This window comes from Thunnus thynnus, chromosome 8, assembly GCF_963924715.1.
Source record: "Thunnus thynnus chromosome 8, fThuThy2.1, whole genome shotgun sequence".
NCBI classification, from domain to species: Eukaryota; Metazoa; Chordata; class Actinopteri; order Scombriformes; family Scombridae; genus Thunnus; species Thunnus thynnus.
The window spans coordinates 25,609,150-25,627,055 of NC_089524.1; the positions used below are offsets into that span (position 1 = coordinate 25,609,150).

General features: G+C 40.8%; 1 protein-coding gene across 6 annotated transcripts in view; it reads left to right on the top strand.

The window, feature by feature from the left end:
- dab1a (DAB adaptor protein 1a) overlaps positions 1–17,906 on the top strand; it is a 239,738-nt gene that overhangs the window by 29,455 nt on the left and 192,377 nt on the right. The window contains exon 1 of one of the 6 annotated variants that reach the window (XM_067597491.1): positions 5,247–5,398. The exons of the other annotated variants lie outside the window; for them this stretch is intronic. The gene's annotated coding sequence lies outside the window, so the exon portion shown is untranslated. Of the gene's footprint in view, positions 1–5,246; positions 5,399–17,906 lie in introns of those variants that run through there. 6 annotated transcript variants of the gene reach the window in all.

Genomic DNA, 17,906 nt, shown 5'->3' on the forward strand with positions numbered 1-17,906 from the left:
ATAGTATTACTTTCTAGTAAGGTTTCTTTTGGTAATGTACATTTACAACCAGTGACTTGGTTGCTTGGAGGGCCCTTTATTAATAACTTAACATTTATAACTGCAGACTTGATGATGGCTTGTTTATAAGAAAGCCAAGGGTCTTGAGGTTTCTCACTTTATAATCTATCATATCTGCAGTTGTGTTCATATATCTAACTATAAAGGAAGGTGTCTCTGTATCTCTCTCTGTCTGTACTTCATGTATCTCCACAACTGTTCATCCGATCGACTTCACACTTGAGGGGTCTATTGCTTAGTACTCAAGGACGTGCAGTGTCAAATTTGGTGCAATTTGGACACGCGACGTGTTTAATATTAATAAACTCTGAATAAACAAGCAAACAACGCTCTGTGCAGAAGAGGGGCGGATCTTCAGGGCTCTGCGACTGCATGTCATGAGCGCAGCTGGAGATCAGAGCTGTACAGCAAGTCAGAGAAAAGTATTTTCACATGGCGTGCTTGGACATGCTACACGTTTTTAATATTAATAAACTTTGAATAAACAAGCGAACAGCGAGCTGTTCACACACTGTTGGACACAGAGATGATATATATAGATTATTGGCTCATATATTAATATTGTTTTTTTTTGTTTGTTTTTGTATAGGCCCCAAAAATCCAGTATCGGTGGGGCCCTAATTTCCAAATCATCAAATTTTATCCTGAGTATGTATTATTTCTCAAATTCAGCATATAAGATATAAGATAGTCAGCCCATATATCAATGTGTACGTATACATAAATGCACATTTTTTGCAATGATCACACGGCCTGTGATCAGAGCTGTGCAGCGAGTCAGAGAAAAGTTTTTTTCACATTGCGTGCTCTAAAAAGAGAAAAGTTGACAGTGAAAACACAGCTTTTAAATCAAGAATGGACAGACTCTTTGGCTACTTCCCACGAGCAGTTCAAAACCAGTATGTCCCATATAAGCACAAATCTTTTGAGCAAACATACCCACTCATATTATCCAAACCGAAGCCACAGAAAATAAACAATCCAAGAGCCCAGTATGATCAATTCACTTTATTTTAGGATGCACATTTTTTCAAAAGCTCTCTGTTATGTATTTTTAAAATACAGCCCTCATTATACTTGAAATGAGAAAAGATTCACGATTACAGCACTTAACATTTGTGTATAATAGAATGTTAGTTCCTTTCATGTTGTTGGTGTATATACTTATTCACACCTTTGTTGTTTCGAACAGGCGCTGCTCTAGTTTTTAATCAATAGATTTTGGTCAGGATGCCCTGCAGTTCTTGGGATGATTTTAAGAGCTAGCCAAAAGGATGAAGAGGGTTCTGCTGGAGGAGGATATAAACTGGTCAACCTGGATACCTAAAAGTTGCTCTTTATTAATAGCTTTCAACCAGTCTTTAAAGCATTAATATATTTTTATGAACCACTTATTAAGCCATTAGTTCCAACTTAGACCACTCTATTACGTATGCCTTGTTAGAAAGTGGTGGTTCTAGTTTTCACACATAATTTATACACTACTTTCTGTGACAGAGTCATTTTTTCAGCATTGCTTTTTATTCAAATGACTTATTTCCTTGAGGAGACTCAGTTCATCCCTGGCATCATAACAGTATTCACAAATAGATATTGCTCTGATAAACACTTACTCTTAAGGGGTGAATTTACATAATTACATTAATTTGCAGGAGGATAATAATGTGGAGAGTCATAATCCTATCAGTGTTACCCAACTATAATTTTATTTTTTCAAGGATATCCCCCACAGATTACATTTTTTCTGTATAATGTTTAGCCAAACACCTTTTTTAAAAAAAATTTTTAATCGTGTGTGTTCTTTGAGTGTATGCTGTGTGAGCCTTTTTCATGTATGAATGACACTATGTGAGCCTCCATCAGCAGAGATGGACAGCGACATTTACCTTTTGGTCTCCAAATCGATGTTTGCTGGCTACTTCTCAAATACAAACCAGAGGAAGATTTTTTTTTTCAGTTATTTTTCAACTTCAGCATTCCCATACTGTACCTCATCCACTTCCTCACCCATCAGTCCCCTCACCTCACCCCTTCCAGCCTGCCTCCTCCCTTTTCTCCGTCGCTCAGCAACCATCCGTAATTAATGAGCTTTTACAGTTCGATCTGATCTGCCTCACGATTGGACACGTCTGATAAGCCGAATGGAATATACACAGGCCTGCCCCTCTCTGCTCAGCACTGCCTGGAAATATAATTACTTGAGAATGAACACACACACACACACACACACACACACACACACGGAGTTAAACACACACTTAGACACACAGAGACTGCGTAAGCCCAGGTTAATACCAATCTTTTTCCTCTTCTCTGCACTAATTAGAAATGAACAGACGAGAGTCATTTGTTTGGAAGTTGAATGCACTCTGCACTTGTTGTCGTTATTCAGAGACTCAGAAACTTAGATAATTAAATCTATTTAATGATACGCTTTAGTGAGCGTATGTGTGTATGTTAATGACATGCTCTGATGCTCCTAATGAGCGTGTGACAGTAGCAGGGAGACAGAACAGAATTCCACATCTAAATGCCGTTCAGCCTGTCATTACTTATACGTAATCTCCTCTCTGCCAAATGACAGTTAACACACTTGCTTATCAATCTACCCCTATGGCCACACTCGACAGCTGTCAATAGACTGCTCAAGTGGCTCCTTACAACAACTTCATCACCAGGAAGCAGAAAGGAACTATATTCATGACAAAACTAATTTCCTGGCTGTAATGATGTTCTAATACCCACGTGAATCCTGCTGTATAGATCCGTGGGAAGCCGCAATATATCTTGTCTCGCAGTGAAGGATGTTGTAGGTACGTGTGCGTTTCCTTACAGCTTTGACACAGTGAGCATGTAAGGGCATAAGCACATCCTTTACAGGCACTCATTTAGTGTGGAGTGAAGCAGCACAGTCAGGTTTATTGCTGTGGCCATAGCAACAGCCATGAGTGGAGATGGAGATGACATTTTTTTTAGTGGTGATGCACTGAATGTCCTTGTTGAGATGAGAGAGCGAGAGAGAAGGAGGGTGAGGGATGAAAACGCAGTCAGAGTGAGGGATAGAGGGACGGGAGGGGTGGAGAGGGCTGGAAGAAATTTTAGAGAAAACTGAGTGATGGCTTTCTTTCATATCTTTTTACTGTTTGTTCTACAAGCTGGCAGAGCTCTGTGACAGACTCTTTATGAGTTTGTCATTTTCTTCTCTCAGCCCCCTTGAACAGTCACTATGTTAGATCAGTGCACATTTCACCACTCATGTTGAAATAACACATCTTATCATAATTGTATAATGGAGACATAAGAGTGAATCTGTGTTAGAAATATGGCACATCATTGCTATTATGCTATTTTTTTTACTCACTTGGCTTAAGTTAATTATTTCCAACATTTCTCCGATCTAAGCCTGCCTGATACAGTTACTACAGCTTCCTCTCTTTCCTGAGTTGCTCTTTTCTCCCAATGGGCGACGCTCCACTTGACTTCCCCTCCCACTGTTTATGTGTTCATCTCTTCCCTCTCCCCTGTGCGGGTGTCTGTATGTGTAGTCTGTATGTGGCTAATCTGTGTGTTAGGGAGGGCTGAATAAGCCTGTCTTTGTCAGGGCATTAGGTTTGGAGAGGATGAATACATTAAATGATAAATGGTGGCGGTGAAGGTGGCGGTGTGTGGATTTGGATTCATCTGAGTGCCACCTCCTCTCTTCCATTTCTGTCTCCCCTGCTGTCTTGAGGAGGGAAGTGTGCATTTATATTGTGTATTTGTGTGTTAAATGGTCATTTAATTGAAATGACAAACATTGTCATTTACTGTTATTGGTATCTGGTCATGCGGATAGTTTCATTTTTATGTGCCAGTGGTTTTGTTGTGAACTAGGGCTCCAACGAATGATTATTTACATTATCGATTAATCTGCCCATTATTTTCTCATTAATTGTTTAGTCTATAAAATGTCAGAAAATACTGAAAAATGACTATTACAATTTCCCAGAGTCAAAGGTGACATCTTCAAATGTTATTATTTTGTCCAATCAATGGTCCAAAACCCAAAGTTATTAAGTGTAATACCCTGTAGGACAAATAAAAGCATAAAATGATCACATTTGAGAGGAGGTGGCATTTTTGCTTAAATAAATAAAAAAGACTAAAATGAATATTTGATTATCAAAATAGTCACAGTCTACTTTGAACCATTTTCTTAGGGATTGTTTCTTCAGCAGAAAGTATTTCTATCATGAAAACTGCTCAGTGCGATCTGAGGATTATCCAGGGTAAATATGGACATGCCTTTTGGAAACAAAAGTTGCTTATGAACCTTTTTAAAATGATTTTTTCTGTGGTTTTAGCACCACAATCCAAATTCCACCTTAACTGTACCGACGTGAAGGCAGAAATCACAGAGATGGATATCTCAAAATTTGGGCAAATAAAACCAAAACTAAAACTATCTGCGAGTGTTGATGCCAGTTACTCATCAGGAAAATAACCTGCAGAGGCAATCAGTTGGAATAAAAACCTGCAGATTGTTTTGACTGTTTCCCCAAGAAGAAATTTGCAGCACAGAACACACAAAGAATTGAACATTTGAATGTTGGTTGCCTGTTCATATATTGAAGGAATGAAATGCACAATTAAACACTTTCTACCTTGACCTCAGCCCTTCTGAAGCTTTCTGTCAGTACCATGCGCTAACAGAAACACACCTTAGAAAGAGTGACTAGATTTATAAGGATGGATGAGAATGTTGCTGACTCGTCAGCTGCACTGAATCAGTGAGCTGAGGAGAAACGTGAGAGCCAAGGAATGGGAGTGATGTACATTTACTTTTCTTAAAGAAGAAAGATATGATTCTGCTATTAGGTGGAATGTGGTAACCGTGCGAGAGGAGAGGAGGGGGTAGAGGCAGAGCGACAGCAAGAGAGAGGCAGGCGGGGAGTGGGGGCTAGGTTGCTGACTCGGAGCTCTGCTGCGGTGAGCTTTGAGCTAGCGACTCTCTGAGCTCTCAGGCTGTGTGTCTGTAGGCTGCTGTGGTGCAGACCGTAGCCTAGCCACGTTAGCCTCCCTCCACCACTTTCACAGTTTAGTCAGCCGGCAGCTCCGGTGTGCTTCAGCTGCAGTTAGGCTCCACAGTCTTTAAGTGTCTCTGTCTGTAGCTGAGGATTTCCTGCTCCTGCAAGGATTCTCTCTCTTTCTGGCCAAAGCAGAGAGAGAAAGAGAAGGACAGAGAGTAAGAGAAGAGGAAGAGAGGTGGAGGAAGAGAGACAGCGGGCCAGCAGTGACCTTCGTGGTGTGGTGGCAACGCAGAGGAGCAGGAACCGGTACCGTGCACAGGATCCATCAGGTGTGTGTCAGCACTTAAAAAGGATGAGTAATAGAGTGTGAGAGTCTGCTTTGGGCTTGGCTTGAATTGGTATTTAGAGGCTGTGTATGGTACAGAAGGAAGGTTGCTTTATGTAGAGTAGAGAAATATGTCAGATTTTTACACTTATACACACTGCTACAACATGTCATTTCATACAGTAATTCAGTGGTGCTGTTCAAGTTAGGTAAGAACTACAGAGCTGAGGGAGAGGAGTTGAAAGAGAAGTAGATAAGCATTAAGAGATATTTTTCTATGACATGTTGTAGATGGATATGTCCTCACAGAAGCCTGATATAGAGATGCTGATATGAAGAGAGAAAAATATAAATGGAGAATACCGGAGATGGATGGAGCAGGACAGAGAGGGAGATGTATGTTGTGCCAGCCAGAGCTCAGCCAGGCTGACAGACGTGTTTGTGTGTGTTTTCTTACTGGCTTGGAGTAGGCTAGCGAGAAAATCGAGTATAAATCACTGTGGGCTGGGCGCTGCCTCAGGGCTGCAGGCTAGAGAAGCGTGCTCTCACAGCTCTCTGAGAGCATCTGTGCGTGTGTGTGTATGTGTGTGTCTTGTCATATGAAAGTTTGGCTGTGGGAGTTCAGTGATTTTTTTGCGTATTTACATTATGATTTCTCATTGATACTGATGGGTAAAATCCTCATTACAAAGGGGATGTTTGTGTAAATATGCGCCAGCCCTCAGGTCAGGTGCAGTCCATAGTGTGGTTGGGTGTTGTATGTACATCTACATTTGTAGGCTATATATTGCACCTGAACTCCAGCTTCTCTCCTCATAAAAGCAGTGCTGCTGAATGCTGAGCATTTTTGAATCAAATTGGCAAGAAGATGCTGTGACTGGAGTAACTGTCCTTCATCCAGAAGGCCTGAGATCAGTCTTTCATGTCAGACAGCATTTGCCCTGCTGAAGTGGCCTTGAGCAAGATAGTGAATCTCCAGGCGGTGAAGCTCTGTAGTTACTGTAAACCTTGCTGCTGTCACTTATGTCATGTCCATGCTTTCCAATAGATGTTGGAGAATCTCACCTCAAGATGGCTCAGCGTTGTGAGGTGAAATTAGTCATTTTAGGCATTCACTGATCAGTCTATAATCCTCTATGCTTGAATGTTTATACCGTTGACAGATAGGTGGAGAGTAGGGGGATGTGGGAGGATGAATGTACAGGAAAAGCAATTGAAATGTCCAAGACCAAACCTGCAAGTCATTACATTGGCTTCAAGCCAGTTGAGGACCTCAGTGAATGTTTGTGTGTCTACATGTTTATGTGTATATGTTTGTATGACAGCCAGAACCGGAAAGAGAGAGGCATAGAGAGGAATATAGTTTATGTGTGTGTGTCTGTGTGTTTGTTTGTGTGTGTATGTGAGTGGAGTCAGGGTTTGATCTGCATGCCCTCTGTATCTTTCTCTCTCTTTTGGTTTCCTTTTTCCCGTCACATCACGTCTTTCTGAGGTAACAACTAGACATTGACCCACTGAGAATTAAGCTTGACTCAGGTTAATCCATTCTGAACTTTGCGTGACTCAGCAGCAGACACATACATATACATACACACACACACACACACACACACACACACACACACACACACATATATATATACAGACACATTCACACACTCGCTGGCTATTGGTAGACTTGAGGTTATTAAGATTCTGGTCTTGCTCCTGTATTGCCAAAGCGCAGAATATTGACTGTGAATACTGGCACTGATATAGAGTGGATATGAGCAGTAATATTACTTTGTTTGAAAACAACAAAGGTCTACTGCATCATACTGGCAGTTGTAATATCACACTGTTTGCTGTACTGCATTTTGCAATGTGTCTAAATGTGTATACAGGTGCTGTGCAGTACTCATAACTTTCTACTCTTTGTGGAGCACAACATCATCAGTTAAACCAAGAGGGGAAAAAATCCAATTACATTCTCCTTACACCGTCTGCCAACAATGAGACAGACTTTTTATATCTTTGGTTTTACAAATCTCTTTCAATCATCAAATGGGCCAAATGTACCTAAAATGGTATGATTTCACTGTATTCATTCAGCATGCAGCATAGCTGTGGGTTTGAGAAAGTTATGTGTGCATAAATATATGTGTGTGTGAGTGTGTGTGTGTGTGTGTGTGTGTGTATTTCCAGACAAGTGTGTTATCCATGTGGAGGTAAAGGCTTTTCCTCGATAGATCCTGACAGAGAATTCCATTATCTATGTAGGTGTTTGCAATATTGCCTCTATGGATTGAGTTTGGTTTGAGGCACTGTATAGGTGTGTGTGTGTGTGTGTGTGAATGAGCAATATAAATGCACATATTTCTTTTACGTGGTGTGTGTGTGTGTGTGTGTGTGTGTGTGTGTGTGTGTGTGTGTGTGTGTGTGTGTGTGTGTGTGTGTGTGTGTATAAGTGCAGCATGTACATTGTCCTTTTGTGTCCTTATGTGTTAGGAACCCTTGGACACGGCAAATGAGGGTGGGAGGGGATTGGAAGGAGGAGAGCTTCTCTTCCTCTCATCCCTCTCTCTGGTGCTGTTTGGTGCCATCATGGCTGCAATGAAGGCTCATTTATCTCCATCTCAGCAGAATCTCATCACTCTCAATGGGATTGCAGTAGCACCAGAATGAGGATGAGTGTGTGTATTGTTTAGGGGATGGTCGTGTGTGTGTGTGTGTGTGTGTGCAGTATTAGGATGGATGTTGGAATGCAATCAGTGATGCAGAAACTGCACCTGTTGATGCACCTGTTGAGTAGAAAATGTGAAAATGGGTCACATTTGATAAAAAAGGGCCATGTTTTGTTGTGTTTGGTCAACATTGTGAGGGCACTGTCAGCACAGAATTGAATCAATGAACATAGATTACATTCAGAGGTCAGGTTAAGTAAGCATCCATTTGAGCGTTGGAGCCACCTCCTCACCCTGGAGCTGAGAAGGAATGAAGGGAAGAGGAGAGGGCAGATTGGAAGACAGACACGCACAGAAACAGAGGGACGTGTGTAGAGAGATAAAGGCTGAGTAATGTCATCATAGGCCCCATGTCCTCCAGGTCTGATTAAGAGCCTCTCTGAGCACTCCCAGACACTGCGCTGTGATAGGCCAAGGTCACGGCGAATCACGGTGCAGCGCTGCAGATTGATGCTTAACTCCGTCAGGAAATGGCAGAATCTAATTTGGCCAATGGGCTTCCTCTCCACTTCAGATGAAGAGGACGATTCCCCTCACCCTGGGGCCCTCCGGGGAGGTGTGTGTGTGTGTGTGTGTGTGTGTGTACACATGTCTGCTGGCTTGCAGCCTGGTCAGATGAATGTGTGCGCATGTCTGGATTCATTCTGCGTGTTTTATTACTTCTCTCCTTGCGTAAATGTGAGAGTAGATGTGTGTGGGTGTGTTTCTATCTACATGTACATTTGCTTGTGTGTATGGCTCTCCTTCACATCAAGTGTGTGTGGTGCCTCCACACTTGTCAGCATGTGGTTAAGGAATGCATTGTAAGTGATTGGCAGGCTATGATATTAGTTTGGGAATAATGTGAATGTAATAACTCGGTGGCGTTTGCCTCCAGAGAGTGACTCCCTTCTCAGGTAATCACATTTACTCAACACAATCACTATCTGGCATGCCAGTGCCCCGGACAGGAGCACGTTCTTTTTCATCTCCTTATATGAATATCACAAGTTCTGGTGTGTGGGAAGTGTTGTTTGCGTATGTACATGTATGAATCTGTTGACAGTGTCTCGCATCTTTTGTTATGAATGCAGACTGCTTGTGTTTATATTTTGCTGTCTGTAATGTCTACCAATGTCTTGGTAGTGTGTAGTTTGCAGATATCAGAGATGCCTTTGGTTGGAAATACTGCTCTGTGTCGGAACAAATTGTCAGTCGCTATATTTGGAGAAGCTACTGCTGGCTGTGCCCTAAATTAGAGCTAAATGCTGGAAAAATATCCATATTCATTTTCATATAATTAGTTTGTATTCAAGCTGCAACTAATGTCTGTTTTTATTATCGATTAACCTGCCAGTTATTTTCTCAATGAATCCTTTTGTCAATGACATGTCTGAAAATAGCTGAAAATGCCTGTTATAAATTCTTACAGCCCAAGATGATATCTTCAAATGTCTTGTTTTGTCCAATCAATAGTCTAAAACCCAGTGATGTTTACTTTACTATCATCTGAAAAACCAATTAAGTAGCAAATGTCTGATTATTCGATTGTTAAAAGATTGTATGTTCCACCATTAATTATTTTTTATGCAAACATAACGAAATAATTTATTAAGTATTATACTTTAATGATTGCATATTCTCAATGTGTATATGTGTTTGTGTGGATGTGTTTTTGTGAGGATTGCTCTAAGTTTTACAACTTTTTCTGCTAACATTCACTTTTAGAAAAGCCTGTGATACTGATAAGGTGTAACACAGCCTTAACAAGTCTGTCTGTGCAACAGAAAGGTTTGGCCTCCCTCCTAGAGAGAAGTGTAGAAATAATGTTGCAGCAGCAAAGTGCACAGTCACTGTTTTTTTCCAGGCTGATCCAAGGGGCTGTTGTAAGTGAAATGCAATGCAGCAGAAACTTAAACATCAATTATGGTGATAGAGTATGGCAGCGTCGGTTGTGTCGATAAAGATATACTTCTTTGAGGAGAGGAAGTATGTACACTTTAGGCATACTTTTTTATTGAAAGAGCACATGTTTTGTAACCTGACATGCCAGATGGTTTGTTACACAGAACCATCTGAGAAGTTGTCCTTGGAAACAGTTTGGGAAAGGGCAGGGACTTTCAAAAAATACTTGGCAGGTGATTGGATGAACCTTCAGTCTATCACTGTCTATCACTGACTTACCTTGCGAGGCAGCTGGATTTGCAAGATCACGAGATCACGCAAGAATCCTCATAGGACACTGATTGATCTGAACCACTGGTGGTTCGGACACAAGCACGTAACTTGAAGCCTGACAAGATGGATTCTCCTGTGATCTTGTGATGTTGTGATCTTGCGAATCCAGCTGCCTCGCAAGGTAAGATGTTTTTGCTCCTTTTCCAACTGCATTTAATCAATTCTGCCGGTGCTGACAATGAACAAAGGCAGAGAGGCATAACCTCTGTCATGAGATATTCAATTTAAAATGTTAAGAAAGGTACAAAACCTTCTTTGAGTAGCTGGAACCACTAAATGTTTGGTATTTTTGCTTGATAAATGCCTGTAATAATAATTGCTTATCATTATTGTTGTTGAATAATTTTATATTTGTTGATTCATTGATCAATCTGCTAATTTTGTGTGCACTTGGCAGCTTATTTATAGGTAACGTTTGGATAATGTTTAGCTATACTGCACATCAGTCAGTGCTACAGAAGATAAGGGATCAAGGTAGTCACTTCAAAGTCCACACAAGTAATGAAAAATATAAGGAGATTTATCTAGTATTAACACATGATCTGTATCTGGATACATTATCTGATCCATGAGCCTTTCAACACCTGGTATTGATAATAAATGTTATCTCGGTTCCCTGCACATTGTGATTGGATCCATAGGTGTCTGGTTATGTTTTAAAATGGGGGAGCAAACTTGGAAAGATACATAACTGGCCGAGAGGTTCTGGGGGTCCTACCACAGAAAAAAAATAGTAATTTAAAACAAATTTCCTGCATTTCTACACCTCCTAACCTCTTGGATTAAGTCAAGAAACAGCCACCTGCACTAGTCTAGATTAGTTAGATTGAGGGTGTTATGAAAACCAAGAATGCACGCAGTATATAACTGGATGGATTAGCACAGGAAATTATTGGAAGAATGGCTATTTCATATTTGAAATTATATTTATTAAAAACATTATGTAGCCTAAAATGGTTGTGGGATACACTGCAACCTACTATTTCTTGCTTTCCCCCTGATGGTCTGAATAACTCAGTACTGCACAGTGCTGCTGTTGCACTGTGCTGCTCTGTCTTGTCCGTCACTGTCAGTGTCCTCTTTTAGCACTGCAACATTATCAGTTATGAATTTGATTTTTACTGCATGAGAAAATGGACGTGTGGTATGAGAGTGTGTGAAAATAGTCAGTTGCGTGAGTCTCACGGTCAATGCGTGAGAGTTGGCAGCCCTGTTAATAGCCACGTTACACTAAAAGAGCCGACACTGATTTGGCTCCTTTGTGAATGTCCCAGCTTCACAGCCTATCCTGTCTGTAAAATGATCATTGATATAGACTGCTTAAATATAATCACCTGATTACAGGGACTGTATGATAAGTTTATTTTTGAAAAGACAAAAAGTGGGGTAGCAAAACCATAATTTTGCTCCCTCAATTGAATAATGGGGACGAATTTACTCCACTTGCTCCATTGCTCAGGGGCCTATGATTGGATCTAAATATTAGCTAGACAGGGCTGGTGGACTTGTCAACAAACATGGTGCGTCCCAAGTTAAGGGAAACGATGTCATGGATGTGCATCATTCATTTTTTGTAAGGGAAGGCTTCTAGCTTCTGCTACTACTTGTACTTTTGCGGCACCAGCTAGAAGGAGGAGGCAGTGTTAGGTGGCCTTTCAGTTTTCTTGGATTTTCTCTTGCATGCGGTCACACTGTACAGATTGCATTTACACCTGGCTGTTGTCCGATCACATTGCAAGACTGACCACTTCCACATGTGGTCTGGTTGATCCGATTGCATTCTGATCACAGTGAGTTCTGCATGCATTTGAGTTGGTGGTTGGTTTGCATTTCCTTATCCAGAAAATGTATACAGATACTGGTCACATTTCAATGCCTGGTGTAAATGAGGTAAAAGAAACTTGTGCTCTATCAGGAGGTTTAACATGGGTGAGTCCTCAGTGGTGCAGCAGTGGAAAGAGAAGGAGGCAGCAGGTGAAGCAGTGAAGGGAATGGACCAGGTTTCAATATGGCTGAGCTGGTGGATCGATAATATACTCTCTGATCCATAACATATTAATAGGAGGGAATACATTATTACTGTTAAGAGATGTCAGGTGGACAGGGCACACACACACACACTCACACACACACACACTTCTGAGTGCTGGGGAATTTTCAGCTGAGTGAAGGTGAGGGACACAACACTGCATCTGGGCGCAATGCCAGAGAATAAGCCTCAATCCTCTCCACTCCTCATTCTTAACCTTGGGACACTGTAGAGCTCCATCTCCTCTCCTGTCCTCCTCCACCTCCTCCTCCCCCAGATGTACCCTCTCTGTCCATTTCATTTCCTGTCTTAATATCTTGATTGAAGTGGTCACCTTTTCCTGTTGTGTGTAATGAGCAGCAGGTGTCTTAAGTGCAGCTCACTCAACCATGGCTGGAACGGACCAAGGAACCAACTCACAGTAGAGCAGCTTCTTTATCAGCCTTGACAAAAGACGAGCCTGCAGTCCAGCCTCCTAAAGCATTTTAATGGTTTCATTATTGCTGATAGTGAAGAGCTGAAATAAAAGGAGGGAGACACAGGGTAACATTGGATGTGTCATTAAAAGAACTGTTATAGTAAGGTGTTTTTCAGTTATTTCACTGTCTGTGTTTGCGGTTGATCTAAAATCACAAAAACATTATGGTGTAAGCCCTTGCTAATACAGAAATATACAAACTATAAATCTAATGCGGTAGTTTGAACTACAATTTGAATCCACACAATAATAGTCTGCACGGCAGCAGTGTACATTGCGTATATGCATATGGATGTGTGTGTTTGTGCAGCTGTGTGTACTCATTACTTATGGTTCGGTATTTAGCATTTAGCGTTGTCTTCGATGCCACATCTAACAGCACCGCTCTGGCTGTATGAGTTGTCCATTGCAATGCAACACAGTACAGCAGTTTATGTGCTCTGAATATACAATTACACCCACAAGATGTAAAGACAGAGGCGGAAAAAACAAACAGGTCTGTCGTGAATGTAATGGTGCGTCTCCATAATCCCTTCTTTCACTCACATTCAGTGCCATAGTTTCAGTATTAATGCTAATAATAACATGTCAAACCATTGTACATCGTACAGTGCTACAGTAAAACTAAACATGGCAGTCACAATTAGCAATACAAAGATGACCACGCAATGTATACAAGCAAAAATAATGTTGCATCTTGTGTGACAGTTGAGTATAGATATACACATTCTTCCCACAGACATGGGACTCTAGCCATGTTCACTGCACAAAACAAACACCCACTTGCTTATTTGAGTGTCTTTTCGACAGTGATTATATGCCAAAATATTTGGACTCTAAAAAATATGAAACCACTTGCCAGCATGATAAATGGGGCTTGAATTTCCCCATTCATTGTTTTGATGCTACACTAATCATCACAATCACCATCATAGTCGTCATTACCCCAATCATTTTACATCCTCCTAACCAATCAACAGTCATTAACACTACACAACAGAGAGTAATAAAAAACAAGGGTAATTTTTGTTTGTGCAAAACAAATTGCCCCACTCAAGATTTCTTAACTCTCATTTTCTCCATATCCTTCATTGTCCTCCTCCTCCTGCTTTTCGTAGCCATGCTCTTACTAGTGCCAAATAACAACAGAAGTTATCTCAGGACATTTTTCACACAGAGTAGGTTTAGTCTGTGCTCTTTAATTTACAGAGACCCAACTTTCCCCAATGCAAGCCATGTTGATATGCCAAAGCAATTTCAGTCTGCTTAGGAACTGACCGAGCGAGGCTACTAAGACCAATTATTCGCTTTGCAATGTCAATAGGAAATAAAAGAATGACTGTATAAATAACATTTAAATATTTCAGAAAATGCCGACAGATTTTTATAGTGAGAAAGTGTCAGATCTCATAAAATTGGTGCAGACCGCAAAGCAAACATGCTGTTTGTCCAAGCAAACCCCTTCCTTTGAGACAGAGAGGACGATGGCTTTGATACACTAAAGGACTGTGGCCATAGTGATGAAGAGCAACAGCTGGGGATCAGAAGACAGAGAAACAGATGTGATTTTGATTTTTCACTACTCTTAAGAACTATAAAGAAGTGTTTTGTTATAACTTTTAGCTTTCTATATATGTATGCAGTTTTGCACACCCTTGATTTACAGTGTTGGTTTGATGAGTTACACTTTACATTGCTTGGCACATTTTTGGTATATTATTTTGTGTGTGTGTGCTCTAAGAAAGACGGTGAATAAGGTTGCAAACTAGTTATCAGTTTCCTCACCCTCAAAACCCAATGATGTACCCTTGAGAAAGTCATTTAACCTCAGCCATGCTCCAGTGAACAGCAGAGGACTGACTGTACATACAGGCCACATCAACACTTGTCTGTGCAGCAGTACATTAGAGATACAGCATATTAAATGCATAGTAGTACAGAATGAATCAGGGTATTACTGAAAAGAGGTATTTCAGTAGAGAACAAATAGATAAGTAAATGAAAAATTAAAAATATGCAACTCTCCAAGCTTTCCACGATCTCACACCTCTGATTTGATTGGTTGACTGGTGCGATGTTATTTTTGTTATCAAGTGGAGGAGGCTGTGAGTAGGTGCTAATGGATGGCTGCCATTTCTCTGACACAAATGCTACAGTAACACATACATAGTGGGTCAGAGAAGCCAACTACACTGTTTCAGTCTCAGTGGAGTTTGAGAGCTCGGACACTCTGTCTTTATGTTTATAGCTAAAAATAGTGTAGATTTATCACCGTCACATGGTCCTTCGGGTATTTGTTTGTAGAAAAGTGAGCAAGGGTTAGAGAAATGGGCACTGCATTCTGTGTCCAGATCCAACTTTATGTATTTATCTCTAAGCCACAGCTGAGCTTAAAATGGGACGAAAGGAGAAAAAAAAAAAAAAAAGACAGTCGTGCAGAGGTGGGTGAGAGCGAGCACACCCAGGACCAGCGCCAAGAGCCTGGCTCAGGGTTCGTAACTCTGACCTACAGTACAGTAAGTCCATATGCAATGGAGCACTGTACACATGGGGTGAACAAGTATGTTTGTGTGTGTGAGAGAGAGTGAGAGAGAGAGAGCGCGCAGTGGAAAGCACTAAACTACAGATATAGTGTAGTTTCCCCACTGCTGTCAGAAAAGCGGATTGCTGCGGTTTCTTTTTCCTTTTTTTTTGTTGGTCTCTCTCTCTCTCTCTCTCTCTCTCTCTCTCTCTCTCTCTCTCTCTGTGGTGTGAGCGAGGCCAGATGAGTTGCTATGTCACAGGAAATGCAGCAGTGAGGGCGGTGAAGCTTTATTTCTCTGTGAAAGGTGTATTTTTCTCTTGTCAACAGGCATGGCTGCATCAGCCTTTCCTTGACTCCCCCCCCCTCCCAATCTCCATCTTTTCCCTCACATTTCTCCAGCTCCTAGCTTCTATCTTTGCCTCTCTCCCTCTCTCTCTCTCTGCTTCCTATCTGGAGCTGTACAGAGGACAGATTGAGGGTATTATTTTTCTTCGACAGAGTTTTTCTGCCATGCAGTGATACTGAAGGTCCCATTCTGCTCCTGTGTCCAAGATAAATCAAAAACATTTTTCTACAGCTGCAATCAACGCCTGAGCCCTTTTTTTTAACAGCTCTGCCTTTTTCCTCTCTCTTACCCATGGGCACACAAGCCTACATACTCTTGCACACACACACACACACCATACACTCACTTTCTCTTCTCTGTTTCTTCCTGAGGCAATGGTTCTCTCTTGAACGCTGACATCAGATAGCCTCCCTCCAGCAGTCCACTCCTCTGGGAGGGATTTGCATCTCATTTGCATCTCATTACAGATTTAATAGAGCAAACTGTGCTCCATCCTGAGTGAAAATGACGAGGGGGGAAGAGGAAAGGTGAAGATAGCTGGGGAGAGTCGGTCTACTGGAGTCTGTCTGCCTCTAAGCAGCTGTTACTTTATATCCCCTGTTTCACACCCAGCTGATGTAGCTCTGCAATTAACCATATTCTTGAAAAAAAGAAGAAAAAAAGTGATACCCTTTTAGAGAGCTGTAGTGAATATGGAACTTCTGGTTTCTTTTCCAAAAGTAAATGAAGCACATTACCACATTTGACATTTGTGGTAACACAGATTACTAAACATCCAGCCCTGCAGCATGACCTTGCTCAACAGTATGCTGTGTGTTTCACTCAATTTGTCTAGACAGGGATGGATTTTTTTTTCTAAATTAACATCTGTCTTTTGTATTTCTGTTTTTAAGTGGCCTTTTACATTGCTTTTTTCATTGTTAACCATCTCTAGTGGCTGTGACAGTGGACAGGCAGGGACAAATGTTAGATGTTTTTTAGACATTACAGCTAAAAAGTTATTGAAATACATCAAGAGTTAAAATGATTAGTTTAAGAGATTACTTGACCAACAGAACATTAATTTGCAGCCTTTTTGCTAATTAGTTGCTCAAGTCAACTATCATGAAAAATCATCTGCTTAAATGTAAGAATTTGTTGTTGTTGCTGTTTTAGATCATTATAAACATAATATATTTGGGTTTTGGACTGTTGGTCAGACAAAACAAGCAAGTTGAAGATGTCACCTGCAGCTTTTGGAGACTGTGAAGGGCATTTTGCGCTATTTCCTGACATTTTATAGACTAGTTGATTATGGCAAAAATATTTGATAGATTAATCAATAATGAAAATAATCATGAGTTGCAGCCAGTAGATGTCATAAGAGGAGAATGTGATTGGATATTATGAATAGGGGATTAATGATTAATGATCAATGATGATGATGATGATCTCGCTACCACTGTTTTTATACTGCAGTGCTCAAACATTTTTTATTTGAGCTGTAGTTTTTTAAATGCTAACACATTAACAGTTGTTTAAAATTGCAGTTTAAAAAATGTAATAGCAGATGCTGTAGGTGATATTTGGTAATCCTTGAATATGAATAGCAAACAGGTTTCTCTCAATTAATGAGAGATTGCACTGAGTTACAGAAGCTAGTGGAATAACACCCTGGATATCACATCGGGAGCTCTGTATGGATCTCAGTAGAGAAATTTCTTCCTGTTGAGTGTCTTTGTCAAGGAGACCTCAGCAGGGTGGGTGTTTGCTGACACAGGAGCATGAACCAGAAAACATGACAAAGTCAAGTCACTCTACTGTCACGCAGCATGTGGACTGCTACTCATAGTAATAGTGTACTAGTTCTTAGTATTTTGTTCCTCTTCTCATACTGAACCAAAACCCCAAAAGAACACACTTTGACATACAGTTAATAGGGCAGAAAATATGATTTGTTTATGTAAATTTGTATCAGTGTGTGTGAGACAATCCTACACCCTCGCATATCACACAGTCCTTTTTTAATTACCTCTTTGTGCTGCATCTCCTCAGAAGCAAGATCCTGGAAGGAAGAGGCTTTTTCAATTAGGACTTCTCCCCCCATATGAGCTCCACTCCCTGTAACACGCTTTGTTAGTGTGTGTGTGTGTGTGTGTGTGTGTGTGTGTGTGAATTATTCAGTAACCTTTCTAATTTCACACTTTTTAAGTTTT